This window comes from Notolepis coatsorum (assembly GCF_963971535.1).
Source record: "Notolepis coatsorum genome assembly, chromosome: 2".
NCBI lineage: Eukaryota > Metazoa > Chordata > Actinopteri > Aulopiformes > Paralepididae > Notolepis > Notolepis coatsorum.
The window spans coordinates 115,622,943-115,641,407 of record NC_140166.1 but is presented as its reverse complement, the minus strand read 5'-3'; the positions used below and the strand labels follow the sequence as shown (position 1 = coordinate 115,641,407).

The following is an 18,465-nucleotide window of genomic DNA, read 5'->3' as shown; positions in this document are numbered from 1 at the left end:
AGGCTCTGTGCTGGCATGGCTGTCATCCTACCTCGCAGACCGCTCCTAACAAGTATCATGGAGAGGGACCCTGTTGGCCACCCGCCTGCTTGAGACGGGTATCCCCCAGGGCTCGGTCCTTGGACCCCTCCCCTTCTCCCTCTACACCAAATCTCTGATCCGCTGACCAACCTTTCCATCACAGTGGAGGATGTAGCTGAGGCTTCATCCCCAACCGCCAAGAACCTAGGTGTAGTCCTTGATGACCGGCTGAACTTCTCAGCTAACATCACCATCGCTCTCAATAAAAAGGCCCGGAAGAGGATGTTCTTCCTTCGTCAGCTGAGGAAGTTTAGGCTGCCGAAGACTATGATGGTCCAGTTTTACACTGCCATCATCCAGTCCATCCTCACCCTCTCCATCATCACCTGGTTCCCTGCAGCCACGGTCAGGGACAAGGCCAAGCTGCAGCGGGTGATCCGATCAGCGGAGAGGGTGATCAACTGCCCCCTTCCCTCCCTCGAGTCCCTACATTCCTCCAGGGCCTTGAGGAGGGCGAGGAAAATCATGGCAGACCCCGCCCACCCGGGTCACAACCTCTTCACCATGCTCCCCCACGGCAGACGGCTACGGCTGCCCAAGACACTTTGGTCCCGCCATAGACTGAGTTTCTTCCCCTCAGCAGCTCGCCTGGTAAACAAGTCAGGTGTCCCCCTGCCCCCCCCCTCTATGGCGAGCTGCTAGGGCTGGACCTCCGGACTTGAACTATGCTGCACTGTTTCCATGTTCCCTACCACTGCACTTTTTACAGTCTTATTGTTGTCTCACTGTTCTGTCCTGTCTTGCACTTTACTTATAATTATTTATTATTTATTTACTGATGTATTGTTCTAAATTGTGAAACGCATGCACTGTAATCATCAAATCACGTTCCATTTGTACTGCAATATGGTGAATAAAGTAATCTGAATCTGAATCTGAACCACAACAACCAGAACCTGGAGATTCCTCCTCTGCCTCTTCCTGACAAAAGACAATCAATCAATCAATTTCTTTAATGACCACCCAGCCAGGCTGGTGGAATTTGGTTTCAGTGCATAGCATAGCAGTTCCAACATAAAAACATAGAACATACAACATCACTTACAGCGTACATAAAAGAAAACACAATTACATAGATACAGTTCAGAGTTTGTCCATGTCCATGTCAGCAGAGGTAAGGGGGGTTGCGGGGGGTACTACAGGGAGGGGGGGGGGGGGGGGTGCTACAGGGAGTTCAGTGTCCGTATGGCAGTGGGGAAGAAGCTGTTTTTGAACCGGGTTGTTTTGGTGGTCAGGGATCTGTAGCGCCTCCCGGAGGGCAGCAGCTGGAAGATGTGGTGTGCTGGGTGAGTGGGGTCGGAGATGATTTTCCTGGCTCTCCTGATTGTGATTTGGCGGTGGAGTGATTCGAGAGAAGGGAGGGGGGTGCAGATTATTTTTGAGGATTTATTGATGATTCTTTGTAGTTTGTTTTTTGAGTGTCCAGATTGCTGTACCAAACAGTTATGGAGAAGGTGAGCCACTCAACTCCTCGTGCAATCAACAGTCGACTACTGCAATGCACTGCTTTCTGGCCTACCAACCACCACCACCAAGCCACTTCAACTCATTCAGAATGGAGCAGCCCGCCTGATCTCAAACCTACCAAAGTCAGTCCATGTTACCCCACTTTTAAAGACCTGCACTGGCTCCCCATCACTGCACAAATCCACTTCAAGGTCCTCGACCTGGCATATCGCGAAGCGAAGGGAGCCTACCCCCGGTAAATGGTCTCTAACTACACACCCTCAAGACCCCTTCGCTCTACATCAGGGGTCTCAAACTCAATTTACCTGGGGGCCGCTGGAGGTAGAGTCTGGGTGAGGCTGGGCCGCATCAAATATTCCACAAAAAAGGGGTTTCAAGTATTCCAAAAAAAAGTACAACTGATCCAATCTTCTCAATCTTTAGCAATAACATTTCAGAACATGAACAGTTCTTCAGAACATAGGCTTCTCAGTGGTGTCAGTGGACTCATCCACAGCTATGAAAATGCACTGTGCATTTTTTTTTATTCTATCACAAAGCTGTTTAATCAAATCACCAGCCAGTATTTCAGTTATTCTGCTTGCTGTGCGATCTGAGGGGGATTTGCTTTTGTTTGCCTTCAAACATGGTCTCCATCACTTCAGTCATACATTATTTTCAAATTGCCACCCTTCACAAGAGCTACCGTTTCTTGGGATATAGTCACATTGGTTTGGTGCTGGGACTCAGGATGAACGCATATTTTTTAGTCCATTCACCTTTGAATTGCAGTCGACTTTTCTTTTACTGACCATCTTTGAAAATGCCATATTTTTCTGCTGGCTGCCTGCTGGCGAAACTAGGCTACATAGTAGCTACATTTATCTCACAGAGATAAAACTGGGAGCGAGTTTACTGTAGATGCGCTGTCAACTCTGCTCTGACTCTGACTGAAAGAGAGAGACGACATACAGTCCGTGAAGACCCGCCCTACTCCCCTACTGTGCATCTGATTCGCAGACTGTGGGTGAGGGGGAAAAACACTGACGGGACGCTGAATGTGATTGGACCAGACCCGTACACAGACACAGACAGACAGTGGCAGTGCAGTCGAACATGCAGAGCACTGCTCGCAGTCAGAGGAGATAGCGAGGATGCATTTGCCTTCCACTTTACTTGATATCACTCTGGAATCACGTTTCAACCAAGTCACTAACGTAACGTTGCTGTCATGAGCCTGCGCTATGGTAGCCTACAAGTGATAAAATAAATAAAACGTCCAACTCTCGCGCAACGACTTGGCAAACAGTTGCACGCGGGCCGCATTAACACTAAACTTTGATGTCAAGTAGGGGGCCGCAAAATATCATCCCTCGGGCCGCAATTGGCCCGCGGGCCGCGAGTTTGAGACCCCTGCTCTACATCTTCTGGCGGCCTCATACCCACTCCTATCCGAGCTCCGGGAGGGTCATTCGTTCCACAATGGTGGAACGAACTTCCCACCACATTTAGGACATCCAAAACATGGTCAATCGTTCGCAGTCAACTAAAAACACACTTCTTCACAATCAATATCTGAAATGAATGAAGAACGTCTACTTTCTACTAGCATGCACTCTTCCACTAATCATCTTCCTTGTCTATATTACTACCTTCTATACTAATATGTCTCTACTACTATGCACTCAACACTGTTTGATTAACATGTTACTCGGCTGAAAGAATTGTACCCTTCCTGCTTGTCATACAGAACTTGTAAGTCACTTTGGATAAAAGCATGTGGAGACACACACACACACACACACACACACACACACACACACACACACACACACACACACACACACACACACACACACACACACACACACACACACACACACACACACACACACACACACACACACACACACACACACACACACACACACACACACACACACACACACACACATAAAAGAAAATACATGATAAGAAAGGAACAAGATAATCATTATCTGTCTGAATATACCTGCATATAATATACTTATTAGGTTTGTCCCGGTCGCATTTTTTTGCTCCCGATCCAATCCCGATCATGTGATTTTGAGTATCTGCCCATACCGATCTTTCCCGATCCGATCTTTCACATTAGTAACCAATTTGATGAATTTTTGTCAGAAACTGGCGAAGCGAGACAAGCCCCTCTGTTACCTCACCCTGAGAATGTGCTTCATACGAGAAATATTCAAAGTTTCAATCTGTTTGCACATTAGTATACATTTACAGTGTTCGACTTACGTAATGATTTGCTCAATTTTGGTCTGAAACGCAGACAATAATCCTCACAAAGCGAATGTTGACATTATCCAGACAAACGTTAACTTCATTCAAGCGAGGCATTGCAATCAATACAGCTGTTTGGCAAAGCACCAGCCGCCTCCCCCATTCCTGTGCTCGCTCTAGTCACATAACGTGACGTATTAGATTGATCGTGTTGAACGCAGCTCTGTTCTTTCCTCCACTCGGAACGTCCGCCTTGCAAACATTGCAACTGGCTATTGGAGTGGCTTCGATTTCAATTTTAAAATGCTTCCAAACTTCCGACATTTTGTCTAGCTGCTCCGAGTCATCAGGTGGACATAACCTACCGGTGTTGCGAGAGTGATGCGTGGTGAGCTTGTAGGTCTGCTATTTTCGGCATACGTGACTGTCGTGCGACGGTGTAAATCAAAGGAAATACGTTTGTTTTGGCAAATTCTTCTGCTCTGTGCGACAATAAATAAATGAATGATGATATGTAATTTAAAACCAAAACTAAGGCCTCAGTATGAGTTTAAGACGTGAACATGGTCATGTTTGTTGAATAAAAAAAAAAAAAGTACTCCAGATTTGTTTTCCCGATCCCGATCTTCTGAAAATCATGTGATCGGCCCCCTAATACTTATACGACTACTTATATACTTGCATATAACCCAATAACTCTGTATGATTGCATGTACAATAATGTTGCATAATACTGTACTATATACTATATATTGTGACAGATCTCCTCCACCGTCCCATGGATATATGAAGGATGGGAGATACTTCTGTCACAGGAGGAGTAGAGTCAATTAGGTAGCTGATTAGTACAGATAGAATACACCTGCGCAGCATTAGTTCACACACATCTCACATGCACACACTCCCGACACACACACTAGCTGATTAGTACTGATAGAATACACCTGCACATAATTAGTTCACAAACATCTCACGTGCACACACCCCAGACACACACACTACAAAACCACTTGGTTAGTCAGGAGTAAGTTGAGCGGAGTATAGGAGTTGGAGTTGTGGTATTGAGATAGACAGATTGTGTATTCAGAGTTGTGACGGTGAGAGGTAGTGAGAGGTGAGGAGAAAGCGAGTAGGTGTTCTTTGTGTACTGGACCCTGGACTGGCTGAGATTCCCCCTTGTGTACTGACCCTGGACCGGACGACTACCCTGAGAATTGAACACTCCCTTTTTCTGTCGGCGAGCCTGTTTTGTGTTTTTGACCATCGGACTGTCTATGACCATTATCTTGCCTATCAAACTGGATTTTTGCCTTTAATTCAATAAATATTCTTATTGATTGATATTGCTCTTTTGTGGACCTTTGAATTTGTTTGTGTTTGAACCGTGGCGAGTCTGGTCCTCACCAGGCTTGTCACAATATATATCCACATCTGTCTACATACCTGCATATAATCCTTTTTACATATCTGTAGATACTATATCTATACCTGTACATTTGTAGCTTTAACTTGTGTGTAAATGTGTCCACGTGTACTGGTTCAGCCATAGATGAGCACAGACCAGCAGGTGACAACCCCCCCCTCGTATCCCTGCATATCTCTCATCCCTCTATAATTTAATCTCTCTAACTGCAGTCTAGTTTCTTGCAGCTGACATACACACACAGTACACATACACACACAGTAAATATAGGCAGAAAATTAACATGAGAACCCCCCGGAGATAATTAAGTGTGTGTGTGTGTGTGTGTGTGTGTGTGTGTGTGTGTGTGTGTGTGTGTGTGTGTGTGTGTGTGTGTGTGTGTGTGTGTGTGTGTGCATGCATGTGTGTGTGTGCATGCGTGTGTGTGCCTGTGTGTGTGTGTTGTTGCTCCCCTTTCTTATATCGATAAGAAATTGCAATACTTCTCTCTGAGAGGTTATACATTATTTAAAGCCTGCGCTGAGCAGATATAGAGTATGGTTGATGCCATGGGTAGCAAGCTAGCTAACACACCCCTCTGAGTCGTCAGCTAACAACACATTAAGCTAAGACAGACAGTCTGTACATGTTCAGAATCTGAGAGAGGGAGAGAGAGTGAGAGAGAGAGAGAGAGAGAGAGAGAGAGAGAGAGAGAGAGAGAGAGAGAGAGAGAGAGAGAGAGAGAGAGAGAGAGAGAGAGAGAGAGGTTGAGGGAGGGAGAGGGGGGATAGAGATAGAGAGGAGACGCATACAAAGCTCTCCCGAGTATTCGGCATTCTCTTGTCCACCTCAGGGCTTTGGAACATCTGCAATTTTCTTTCTGAGAGTGCACAAGTTAGAATTACATGCAGTCGCATTTGTACGGATGCATTGGATTCGTGTTCTCCAAAGTCGAGGACACGGGACTCATTACGGTGCCCCGATGTTTTGCATAACGATCCATCAGTCTTTTTCTCTCTCACCTGCTGCCCAGCCAGCAGTCTCACACGCACTTTGACAGTGACAACAGACAGAACAGCATCGTGTCAAATGCAACTCAAGGCTTTCATTGTGATATGTTGTAAACTGCTTTTGCAATAATGTTATTTTATTTACATTCATGCCAATAAAGCACCTTTAAATTGAGAGAGAGAGAGATACAGAGAGAGATACAGCGAGAGACAGAGATATATAGACAGAGATATAAGGAGAGGGAGAGAGATACCTTATACAAATGCTATACAAATAACGTGTAGTATTATTATTATTATTATTATTATTATTATTATTATTATTATTATTATTACTAGGTAAATAATTTAATATGTATGTCCATGTAGATGAAGAGCAGGATGATACAACATATTGACATAAGCATGATCACATAAACACCAGTCACAAATCTCTCCAGCAAATAAATAGCATTTAAAGGTATCCAATAGTTTTTTACCACAAATGACCTCTATAATATCTGTATTATAGCATGTACCGTATATATATATATATTTATTTATGTATTCTTACCGTATATATATATATATATATCCACATGTCTTTCTTTATACATCTACCACTGTACATATAATACTATGACTCTGTACATACAATTTAATATGTATGACCATGTAGATGAAGAGCAGGATGATACAAACACATGATGAAAGCATAACCACATAAACACCAATCACACATCTCTCCAGCTAAATAAAGAGCCACTATAGGGATGTGTAGTGGTTACTGTACGTCATTGTTGTTTCCTGCATGGTCCACCTCACTTGAAATTGCAATGTATTTCCAATGGACACCTTTCTAAATAGTCTCGTTTAAAACAAATAAAGCATTAACATTGGCATGGTGTACCTTTCTGTGTGTATTCATCCACAATCTATAGATCAACATGAAACAATTAGCAATTAATCGTAAAAGTAGCAAAATAGCAATGTTTACATTTTCATTCACGGAGGAACTACACTTCACGTTGGTGCTGCTGACTGACTTCACCACAGCGTAGACTCCTGGCTTTAGTCACAGACCTAGAATCACATTTCCCTTACATTCCATAACATTAACAATTCGTAAAATGGTAATAAAATTACCCTGAATCTGTGGCTAGTATCTGTTTCACCCAACATCTCTAAAGCCAACCACCATTTTTAAAAGCCACAACCACGTTACCATATTTGTAATCATAATTTAAATCATATAACGTTAATTAGCTGCATATTAAATCACTGTAAATACTAATGTAAATCATTGTTTCGTTGTGTACATAGTTCATAACGTTATTGTTTTTTACGTAACGTTAGTAGCTTACTAGCTTGCTAGCCAGCTAGCTTGTTAGCCGGCATGGTGCAGTGCTTTGCCCCGACAGCACTGAACGACAGGCGTTCTACTGGTAAGTGTAGTTATTTTCAAATTAAACAACCTTATAACAAATGTTTGTGATAGAAGGGAACTCAGTGTGTGCAAAAATAGAAAGCTTGCCAATGTTCATGAGGCAGAATAATAGCCGATAATACATTTTCCCAATGATAAATCCCTATATAGGTGGACCGTGCAGGAAACTAAAATGACTACACCTCCCTATAGGGCACAGTAGGAGAACAGTGGGTCTCTGGACCTTTTAGAGCCGCTTTTATGAACATTCTAGTGCATTTCCTGTTGTAGTGTTTGCTAATACAGTAGCTGACAGGACACACACTGGGGCCCAAGCTGTTTCCCTAGCCGCAGAATTATTTAGAAAAAAGTCTAAATTACATTTATTCCAGCACACAGACTTCATTAGTCTTGTAGATACTAGAACAGCAGCAGAAAACTACAGCCCAAGCAGTGGACCAGTTGGCATTGGACTTCCGTCTTCAACAAGCTTTTTTATTTTTAGATATCCAAAATGCTCCCACACTACCGATTTGAGTCGCTTTCTCTGGTGGATATACTGTTAAGGCCGGGATGTTAGTTACTGCTGCCGTTTTCTTTCTTCTTTCACAGCATGTCTCCTCTGTAAACCAACGACTGCGCGGCTGTTGGTGGGAGTGGCACTGGCTGACACACAAACAGCGGCCTTTTCGCTGCACACAGAAACAGCGTAACTCGCGAGAGAAGTCGTCACAGGGCGATGCCGAATGCAAGGCTGAACTGCTAGATATTGATAGCTGCTGAAATGTAATGTCCGAGCTGGTCTGTGTGCATTATGAAATTACAATTTCTAGTGACTGGCTGGTCCTTAACACTTTCGCGGCCAACCACATATATATACGCTATTGGGCGCCAGCGGTTAACACATTGAGTGCCAACGACGAGATTAGTCATGTTAACTCGCCATGCGTTGAGTACCTATGACGAGTTTTCTCGTCTTTTTCTCCTTTTTGCTTTTATTAGCAATATCCATTCATTTTTCATCCATCCAGCCTGACGTTATCATTGGGAATGGGTCTGAGCTCGAAAAGGGCAAATACCGCCGCCTATCGTCTCCCGGATGGTATGGCACATCATTGGATTGGATTGGGTGGGCATGTGCATCCGAAAAAATTTCCGGTTTGGGGTTTTCCCTTCTCTGGCAAGCAGTATCTGTTACCACATTTACTGGGGAGGCTGGGAGCAGCTTTCGATTATGTGTTTTGGACTATAACGTTGTTCAATAAACGGAATGGCAATCAGGAATTGGATTAATCTTTTTGCAGAACATCTGATGTGAGGTAAGGACTCTATTTTACCAGTATTGGATTAATCAGATGTTTTTTTCTCAGCCATCACAGCGTGTCTGTGTGTCTGTGTGTGTGTGTGTGTGTGTGTGTGTGTGTGTGTGTGTGTGTGTGTGTGTGTGTATGTATGACGTTAGCGCTGACCAGGTCATGGATAATAGATTTTTCAGCCCGCTTCTCTAGCGTGCATAAGTACACATTTACTATCGATAATCTAGCGTTTATTTGAAAACTATTCATAAATCAGCCAAAAAATTACGTGTTTTGTGTATTCCACTAAAGAGCTATTATCGTGGAATTTCTCTGGAATTACTAGAACTCTCCAAAACTATACTCGTATTCAAAACGGTATAAAACGGAAATGTACCAATGAAAAAACAATCTGTTTCGTACATGTTGACTGCAAGCAAGTCATTGATAAGCGAGGGGTGTTTTAGACCCATAGCCATAATTTAAGATATCGTTTTTTTTTTTTATCCACTTTTTCTCCCATTTTTCTATTTTTCTCCCATCCCAATTTTCATATCGTCCAATTCAACCCTCCCCTGTCTTCGAACGTTGTTTCTTGCCTCCCACAAGCCGGCTGCAATGTGGACTAAGTCATACATAGCACGAGTCCCCTCCGATACTCGAGGTAACAGCCGTCGCATCTTTTCACCTGCGCGGCTCGATCTTTCAGCGTCGGGGGTCTGGGCTTTGGAGGGGCCCCGCCCCCGTCGCTTCTTGATTCTACTGCGCAGGCGCACCAACCGACCTGTAGGAGTCGCTGTCCACAATGCCCGATCCCCACCCTTCAGTTTCCCTCCCCGTAATACGGCCAATGTGTATTACTGTGGACGACCAGCTAAACTGAAAGCAATGTGGAGAGCGGGGCTCGAACAGGAAGCATCCTGTTCGAGCCTAGTTTCCAGCATTCGTTGCGAGCGCCTTGCCCACTGTGCCACGTAGCCGCCCAATTTAAGATATAGTTTAAGCCTTCGCAAATTTCCCCAACCTCCCATTGACTTCCTTACTGGCACTCTAGCCCATATATGGTCAAAGTGGCATGGCACTCAATGTGTTAACGGCCAAAAAAGTATATATATACATGTTTGGATCGTTTTCTAGTTTTTTCGATTTTAATGTCCTATTCAATGTCAGGGACCTGTATGTTGCCGTTAAAAGGCATACTGGGACTCCGATGTACAGGCCAGATCCTGTTAGTAGGCAGTATCGAGAGTGCAGTAAACCCTGTTCCAGACCGGGTGCTACGTTTAAACTGCTCCGGACGGACTTTTCTAGTAATGGGAAACCTAAGGCTTCACCTGATCGCATTGAATCGTTTTCGGGACCCCCGATCCATATGTTGTGGTGGGTTATGTCGTGGACCAGATGGACATAGGATGGACCAGATGGCGATCAAATAATTGGAATATTCTTATTGGAATACCACCAACCACCGGTAAGGACAATCTGACCTCAATTTAAGCTTGATCGTACAAGGTTATCATACCCATCCCCCTGAACGGCATGTGTTGTGGTAATAACGAATGCCGTTACTGGAAATCAAATAATCAGAAACGACCCCCCCCCCCCCCCTTTCATGCATTCATGATGAAACATAATACATATGATATAGATTTTGTCCAGAGACAAAACGCCAAAGGTTTTAGTAGAATTCACGTTGCACCCTGTAGCCGGCCTCCCAGGAATTAGCCCGGATCATTCCAAAATTATACTCATATTCACCACGGGATAACGCAATTTTATTTTCCTTTTGCATCTTGAACGGAAGATAGTTACTGTCAAATGACCATGGTATTGTATCCATAGCTATAATATAAAATATAGATTTAGCTCTACAAACAATGTGACGCACAGTGAAACTATGTAATGGAAAGCTGACCCAGCTATAGCTAGATGGGGAAATCGAATGGCCGCAAATGTGTTAAGGTCCCCAGAGTTTGCTTGGAACAGGGTAAATCTGCATTGTGCTATGACACCCCTCATGGAATGAACTCCAACAGTCCTTAAAGCTTGAGATTCTCCCCTTTGTCAATCAAGTTGTACGTGTTTTAATTGATTTGTGAAACCTCAGTTGCCTTTCCAGTTTAAATAAAGGTTTGCCAGGAGGACTGCAACACTCAATCTAACGGAGTTCACATATATAAGATTCACATATAAAAGCACGTATGTAAGGTAGGTGTGCACTCTCACACATATGTACGCATGCACACATGCATGCATAATGTACTAGGCTTGTCGCGGTAGTCTGTGATCCCAGTGCTACTCAGTGTTCAGGCATCCACAGAGCGTAACAGTAAGAAGCATTTTGTATGAAAGTATTCTGTACTTCTGTATGACAACTATTAAAGAACTACTACAGTACATTACTTGCCCACCGCCCCCACCATTGTATGGTTTTTTGGGGGAGAGAAATATAACCCATTTAGTAACCCATATCCGTGTCCACATGCATAAAAAAAAGAAGAACTTGAATTAGTAAAATACTAAGCGTGTTATCAATACTTAATCAGACGATATTATGAACTAAAAGTCTCTGTGCGCACAGCAGAGTAGTGGAGTAGATGACGTCAAGAGGAAAAGGAGGCTTTACACATATGTTGGATTATGTAATTGGTTTGTCATGACAAACCAATAAAAAATTGCGAATTAACCGGTGGCTACAACAACACACAGTAACTACATGCATCATTGTTTACAATGAACGGTGGGGCTAATCGAAAGGACTGGACACGGACGCGTTAAACAGCAATCAATTAATTTAATATAACAGTCCGGTTCTGTGTTTGTTTGTGTCTGTAGATTGTTGGTGAACAACTAACTTTAGGTTAGTCCTTTCGATTAGCCCCACCGTTCATTGTAAACAATGATGCATTGTGTGTTGTTGTAGCCACCGGTTAATTCACGATTTTTTATTGGTTTGTCATGACAAAACAATTACATAATCCAACATATTTGTAAAGAAACAACATATTCCAGTTAACGGTATATTTTTTTAATGATTCGTTACGGCGTAATCAATACTTCCATTTGTATAAATTGCGTTGAGTTTAGTATTCCTGCCTGGCTGAGGAGCGTGTCGCGGCTCATGCACATGCGCACGCTCGGCCAATCAGAGCAACGCGGAAGGGCATGTTGGCTGCCGAAAGTATTCACGCGACCGGACCGGACCAGACCAGACCAGACCAGACCGGACCAGACCAGACCGGACCAGCAACAGTGACTATTTGTTCGCTGCACTAAATATCCAGTAAGAGGGACAGTGTGAGCATTCCTGTTGATCAAAGTGAGGGAGAGATCTAAAGCAGTGTTTCTCAACTGGTGGGTCGCGACCCAAAAGTGGATTTATTTTTTTATATATATTTATTTTTTCACTGGTCCAGCTGAAGACAAATCAGAGGAACAGATTGGACATTGAGCATGACCTCAGAGTTGCTTTGTCTACCATCACCCCAGACTTTGAGACTCTTGTCAGGAGCAAACAACATCCCCAGTTATCCCATTAGTTCCCTGGGATGTTAAGCTAAGAAGTCTGCTAAGAAGGATATATTATTTATTATTATGATTATGATTATGATTATGATTATTATTATTATTATTATTATTATTATTATTATTATTATTATTATTATTATTATTATTATTATTATTATTATTATTATTATTATTATTATTTTATTTCATTGTGTTTTCAGCCCTTGTTGCAACCCCAGTTATCCCATTAGTTCCCCCAAACTTAGGTATGTTATGTTAAGCTTAGAAATCTGCTAAGAAGCATATTATTTATTATTATTTTATTTCATTGTGTTTTTAGCCCTAGTTGCACTTTTGTTGCACTTTTTTGTGTTTATTTCATGTTTTTAACGCATTAACTGCCACGCAGTTTGCCCGTCTCATGCCAATCTCTGCCACCACTCTAAGCCTATGGAGATGTTCACCTTCCTTGCAGGGCTATAACTTTTTAAATTGTATTGCTAAATTGACATTACTATGGCCCATTCAACATCGATTATCTATCGTTCAGGATGTAGGAACGTTATACTTTTTCATTCATAGATTCATACGAAAATACCGTCTAGAATATAAATATGTTTTTATCGTTTTCTGCAGTAATTCCTAGTCATAGGCATAAACACATATATAGATTATCAACTGCCGTTTGTTGCCGATACACGTTATATAAAAAATTTCAACTGTACATGATCCTAAACGTTATGACTGATCATGCGCGGATGAACGGGGGGGGGGGGGTTGTTTATAATTCCGTGATCGTCAGTAAATGCTTCATTTAGTATGGGTGATATATTGATCAGAGCAGTTTGCATTAATAATAATAAACACTCACGCTGAAAATGACGTCAGCGTCCTCTTACCGTTCGCCGATGAGACTGGAGGAAAAAGATCCCACTTATTTGACGGTGATCTACTCGATCCATTTCCGGTTTGTATAATAATAATAACTTCAACATTCCTGGCCTACAGTCGGGGACCCAGCTGGACTCAGCTCTGCTGCGTTCTCGCTACCAGGTGGCCGTGTACAACCACTCCCATAAAGCAGGGATAATCCACCCTGCTACACATACATGCTTGAGGATCATACCGATCATATGCAGTTTGAGTTTTAACTGTAGCTTTTGTATAACGGAAATGCCATTGGATATAACGTTAGTAGCTATTAGCCCTTTATCTCGCCTTCCAGGAAATATACTAGACCTTATGCCGTATAACGCTTATATTCACGGCGCTATAAAATGAGAACGTATTGATGAAAAAATTATTTCTTTAATCCATTTCGAAGGGACGGTTTATGGTCTCAATTGACAATGAGTATGGACAGATAGCAATACTATAAAGTATAGATTTAGCTCTACAAACAGCCGCAAGTCTGTTTACATATGCTGGTCGTCTAGAGTGGGGCCTGTCTAATCCCTGTGGCCGTCAATGTGTTAATACTACAGTAGGTGTGTTGTAGTACCAGGTGTGTTGTAGTACTAGGTGGTGTGCTCAGTGCACGTTTTTTCTCCTGCCAATGTTGACAGCTATGGTGTGCTGTAGTACCAGGTGTGTTGTAGTAGGTGTGTTGTAGTACCAGGTGTGGTGTAGTACCAGGTGTACACATGTTACTCAATGTGTAGACCAATGATCCATTTAGTGTCTCTCTCTTTGTTTTTTACTTTGTAAAAATAAAAAATAAAATATATATATGTATTATTATTATTATTATTATTATTATTATTATTATTATTATTATTATTATTATTATTATTATTATTATTATTATTATTATTATTATTATTATTATTATTATTATTATTATCCATAATAATAATAAAATTATTGTCCATACTGTACTTCATCATATAGATGGTGGCTCACCATAACATCAGACAGGCCAATCACAAATTCATCTAAAATTATAAAATAGCATTAAAAGGGCCATGCTATGTATGTTTTCAACAGTTTTATATGGCTTTCTCAAATCTGTGGAATATGTTTCTTGCAAAGAAATGAGTCAATCTAATCTTAATGATTTATTTCCCAGTACCTTCCCTTGTATCGTGTAGCAACACATTCTAAACTAATTATTTCCTTCCCTGCCTGGCTACCCCACACTAGAGAGTAAAAAACCTTTACAAACTGGGCAGTATATTAGGTAGGCAGTGTTCCTGGCTCAGAAGAGCACAGCTAATTGATTCATTAAAGTTAATTCATTGTGTCCCGCTTGGCAAATCACCAAGGGCAATAATTCTGAACAGCTTGTTTAGGCTTGTTCATCTGAAGACGTCAAACTAAATAACATTTAAGACTGCCAAACCCATACAAAGACTAACCCTAAAGAACATTTAAGACTGCCAAATCCATACAAAGACTAACTATAAATAACGAAGACTGCCAACATTCATACAACGACTAAACCTGAACTAGATGTGCTGTCGGTGACGGACAGCAGGTATCTCCAAATAAAGTAGTATTTAATGTTTTTAGTTTCATGATAATAGGGCCACCATGAGGCAAGATGACTCAGAACATCACACGCATCCTTGTTATAGTAAGCCAAACATATGTGTCAAGTTTGGTGAAAATTGGACAGTGCATTCACAAGTAACAAACTATGTCATCTTTAACGTGTGTGTGTGTGTGTGTGTGTGTGTGTGTGTGTGTGTGTGTGTGTGTGTGTGTGTGTGTGTGTGTGTGTGTGTGTGTGTGTGTGTGTGTGTGTGTGTGTGTGCATAGACGCCTGCGCAATAGAGCACGTGGAGCATTTGCTCTACGACTATTGAACATGGGGGGGCAAACGCTGGTTTTGCTCCCCCACTTTTTGATCATATGAAAAATATGATATACCCCCCCCCCCCCCCCATATATAAATCTAACCATAACTAAGTAATTTCAATCAAATTAATAATACGCAATGACACTTAATAGCAAGTTTTTAAGTTTCCAAAGATTGTGTGACCCCCCACTTTAATGGTTTGATCCAGTGCCCACGGGCCACGGTTCGTCGGCATGACGTATACGACATGTTGGGGGAGGCGGCTTTTTCGAAAGCCCTTGAAAAATTCAGGCTGGATATTGGATAACATTGTGAGGATTATTCTTCGGCGTTTACATCAAAATGGAGCAAATCATCATGTAAGTCGAACACTGTGACTGTATACTAAATGCGCAAACAGATTGAAACTGAATATTTCTCGTATGGTGAGCCTCGGCGCTGCTGCGCTGCACCGAGTGAATCCAGAGATACGGGATGGTGCGCAGGCGCTGTGATCACCCAACGGCGGAAATAATGCCGCTTTGAGCAGTTTATAAAAAAATATTAAAAATATTTATTAGCAACGCCGAGCTTTCAAACCATCCCGTATCTCTGTGCGAACCCCTCGTGCAACTGTGAGCACCTTTGTAATGTCTCTGTGATACTTGTATAACGAACGGTTCGGCCAGAACCAGTCCTTCATGGTAAATCTAGGTTGGTTTCCCATTGAGGAGCAAGTGACTGTGGATTCACTCGGTGCAGCACAGTCACGAAAGGGGTTAACATGGACCCTGATGTAAACAAGACAAACGTCTTTCTCTGGTCTGCATCGCCTTAACAATTGTGTGTATTGAGCCGTACTGTATTGTACCCATTCTGCAATCTGTTAAATAAAGTTTTCATTCATTCATTCAGCCGCCGCGCTCACTGGGGCTATTGATAGCGTCAATTAGTTGTTGTTGTTGTTGTTGTTGGTACTGCGCTGCGGATGTGAACGGGGCCGGAGGGGCTTTGGGAGGATGGGAAAGTTATTATTATTATTATTATAATAGTAATTGGCTATCATACGTGCCTAGCTAGCGTTAGCTAAAAGAGCCCTCGCAGTGAAGTTATTATTATTATAGCTATCATACTGCAATATAAACTGAGTTTTATAGTGAAAAGAGCAGCTTTATTTTGGTCAAGATTGAAGGCTCTATATTGCAGGAAATTGCACATACAGGTGTTCATTAAATGTTAAAAAATCTGCTGTGTGTGTGTGTGTGTGTGTGTGTGTGTGTGTGTGTGTGTGTGTGTGTGTGTGTGTGGTGTGTGTGTGTGTGTGGTGTCTGGTGTGTGTGTGTGTGTGTATATGTGTGTATATGGTGCGTTTGTCTATGCCTGGGTCTTATTATGTCATGATGTGCTCTGTCCTTGTGTCCATGACTGTATTGTGCCCTGTATCCCTATTGTATGTTCTACTATGTGCTTTTGTTTGTGTTTTTATTCTAATGTTATTTATCTTGATTTTATTCTGTTTGTATTGCCAACCCTTTTTTATACAGGATTTTAGCCTGTACCTTCTGACAGGGGGACTGCCAATGGAAATTAGCCTTTTGGATAAAATTGGGTGCATTTAAGTTTTAAAAATGTTTTATTAAAACTCATCAAAAACTATTTGAGGAGCACGATGGGACAGGAGAGACTGAGTGAACTGACCTTGCTTGCTGTCCATCGAAAGTGACCGAGCCAAGAAATTGGACATATAGCGGATTGTGGACGAGTTCGCCGAGCGCAAGGCTCACAGAGTACTCTTCAAGTAGTGGTGAGTACATTTCAAATTTATGGGCCGCCGTGCCAATTTGAATGTATGGGCCGCTGTGCCAATTTAAGAGTGGTCGAGAGCACTCTTACCCAGATAAGAAACTCTTACCCAGATGAGAAACATTAAAAAAGCCTACCATTCCTAATAATAATAATACATCAGATTTATATAGCGCTTTTCCTAATGCTCAAAGACACTTTACAAAACAAACAATACAATACAGTTTTAGTAGATAGATGCAATAGAAAATATATATAAAAAGGTGAGAGAGGAAGGAGTTCATGCGTTGAAAGCAAACCATTGGTCAATTGCCCCCAAATACCCCCAAATACGACTTTATAAACCCAGCACTTTTCAAGTATTATTATTATTATAACTTATTGCGTGCATTCTTCTTCTGAAATGGATTATATATTGCTGTTAGAACAGTTAGATGCTGGCTGCCCAGGCCGTGTGAATATTAAAGGCAACCAACTTGTGTTCGGCTTTTCTCTGATTGGCCGCGCCCCCACGCGCAGTCAAGCGCAGCCGTCCCACGTCCCAAATGAAATCCAGCGAGCAAGCGCGGCAGCGCGGGCAACCAACTTATGTAGTGTTGGGCTGCTGTTCCAACGCACTTGTGTTGGGCTGCGGTAGCAGTGGAGCGCTGCTGACTGATTATTATGTTTCGCGTTTTTATACAGTTATGAAATAATAAACACTGTTAGGACTCGCAATAATAAACACTGTTACGACTGTCTGACTCTTAATAATAAACACTGTTAGGACTATCTGACTCTTACTAATAAACACTGTGTTAGGACTATAAACACTGTTAGGACTATCTGACTCTTAATAATAAACACTGTTACAGTGTTAGGACTATCTCGAGTCACGCGTCACTACTGTAACTAGAAACTCTGGGTGTCACTGTACATCAGTAACGTTATTTCGCGTTTTTAACGTCAGCGGGGCGATGCGGTGGTTAGTCCCCGGCTAACGTGCACCGCCGCCGGCTCTACTCGGTCCAGCTCCAGCAGCAGCGGCCGTTCCTCCGTTGTAGAACGAAGCCCTTCAATGACCGCGCTCTCATATTTTGCGAATGCATAAACTATATCTTAAATTATGGCTATGTGTCTAATATGGCTGTCGCTTATCAATGACTTCGCGACAGCCATATTAGACACATAGCCATAATTTAAGATATAGTTTATGCATTCGCAAATATGAGAGCTCTGTCATTGAAGTGGGTGGTGGCAGTGTAACAGCGTTCACCCTGATGTAAAGTAGCGATTTTTATTGTTTTGTCATGACAACCCAATTACATAATCCAACATATGTGTAAAGAAACAACATATTCCAGTTAACGGTATATTTTTTAATGATTCATTACGGTATAAATTAGGTTAACTGGAGCTGTGGAGGCTTCTTGCTGAAGAGCCAGCGGGGCGACGCGGTTGTTTTTTCCCCGGCTTGTGCGCCGCCCGCGGCT

At 42.2% G+C, this 18,465-nt stretch overlaps 1 protein-coding gene across 1 annotated transcript in view; it reads right to left on the bottom strand.

Moving 5' to 3' along the window:
- The window catches only part of LOC311223493 (neural-cadherin), a gene marked incomplete at both ends in the record, with an annotated part of 1,556,546 nt that overhangs the window by 504,608 nt on the left and 1,033,473 nt on the right, over positions 1 to 18,465 (bottom strand).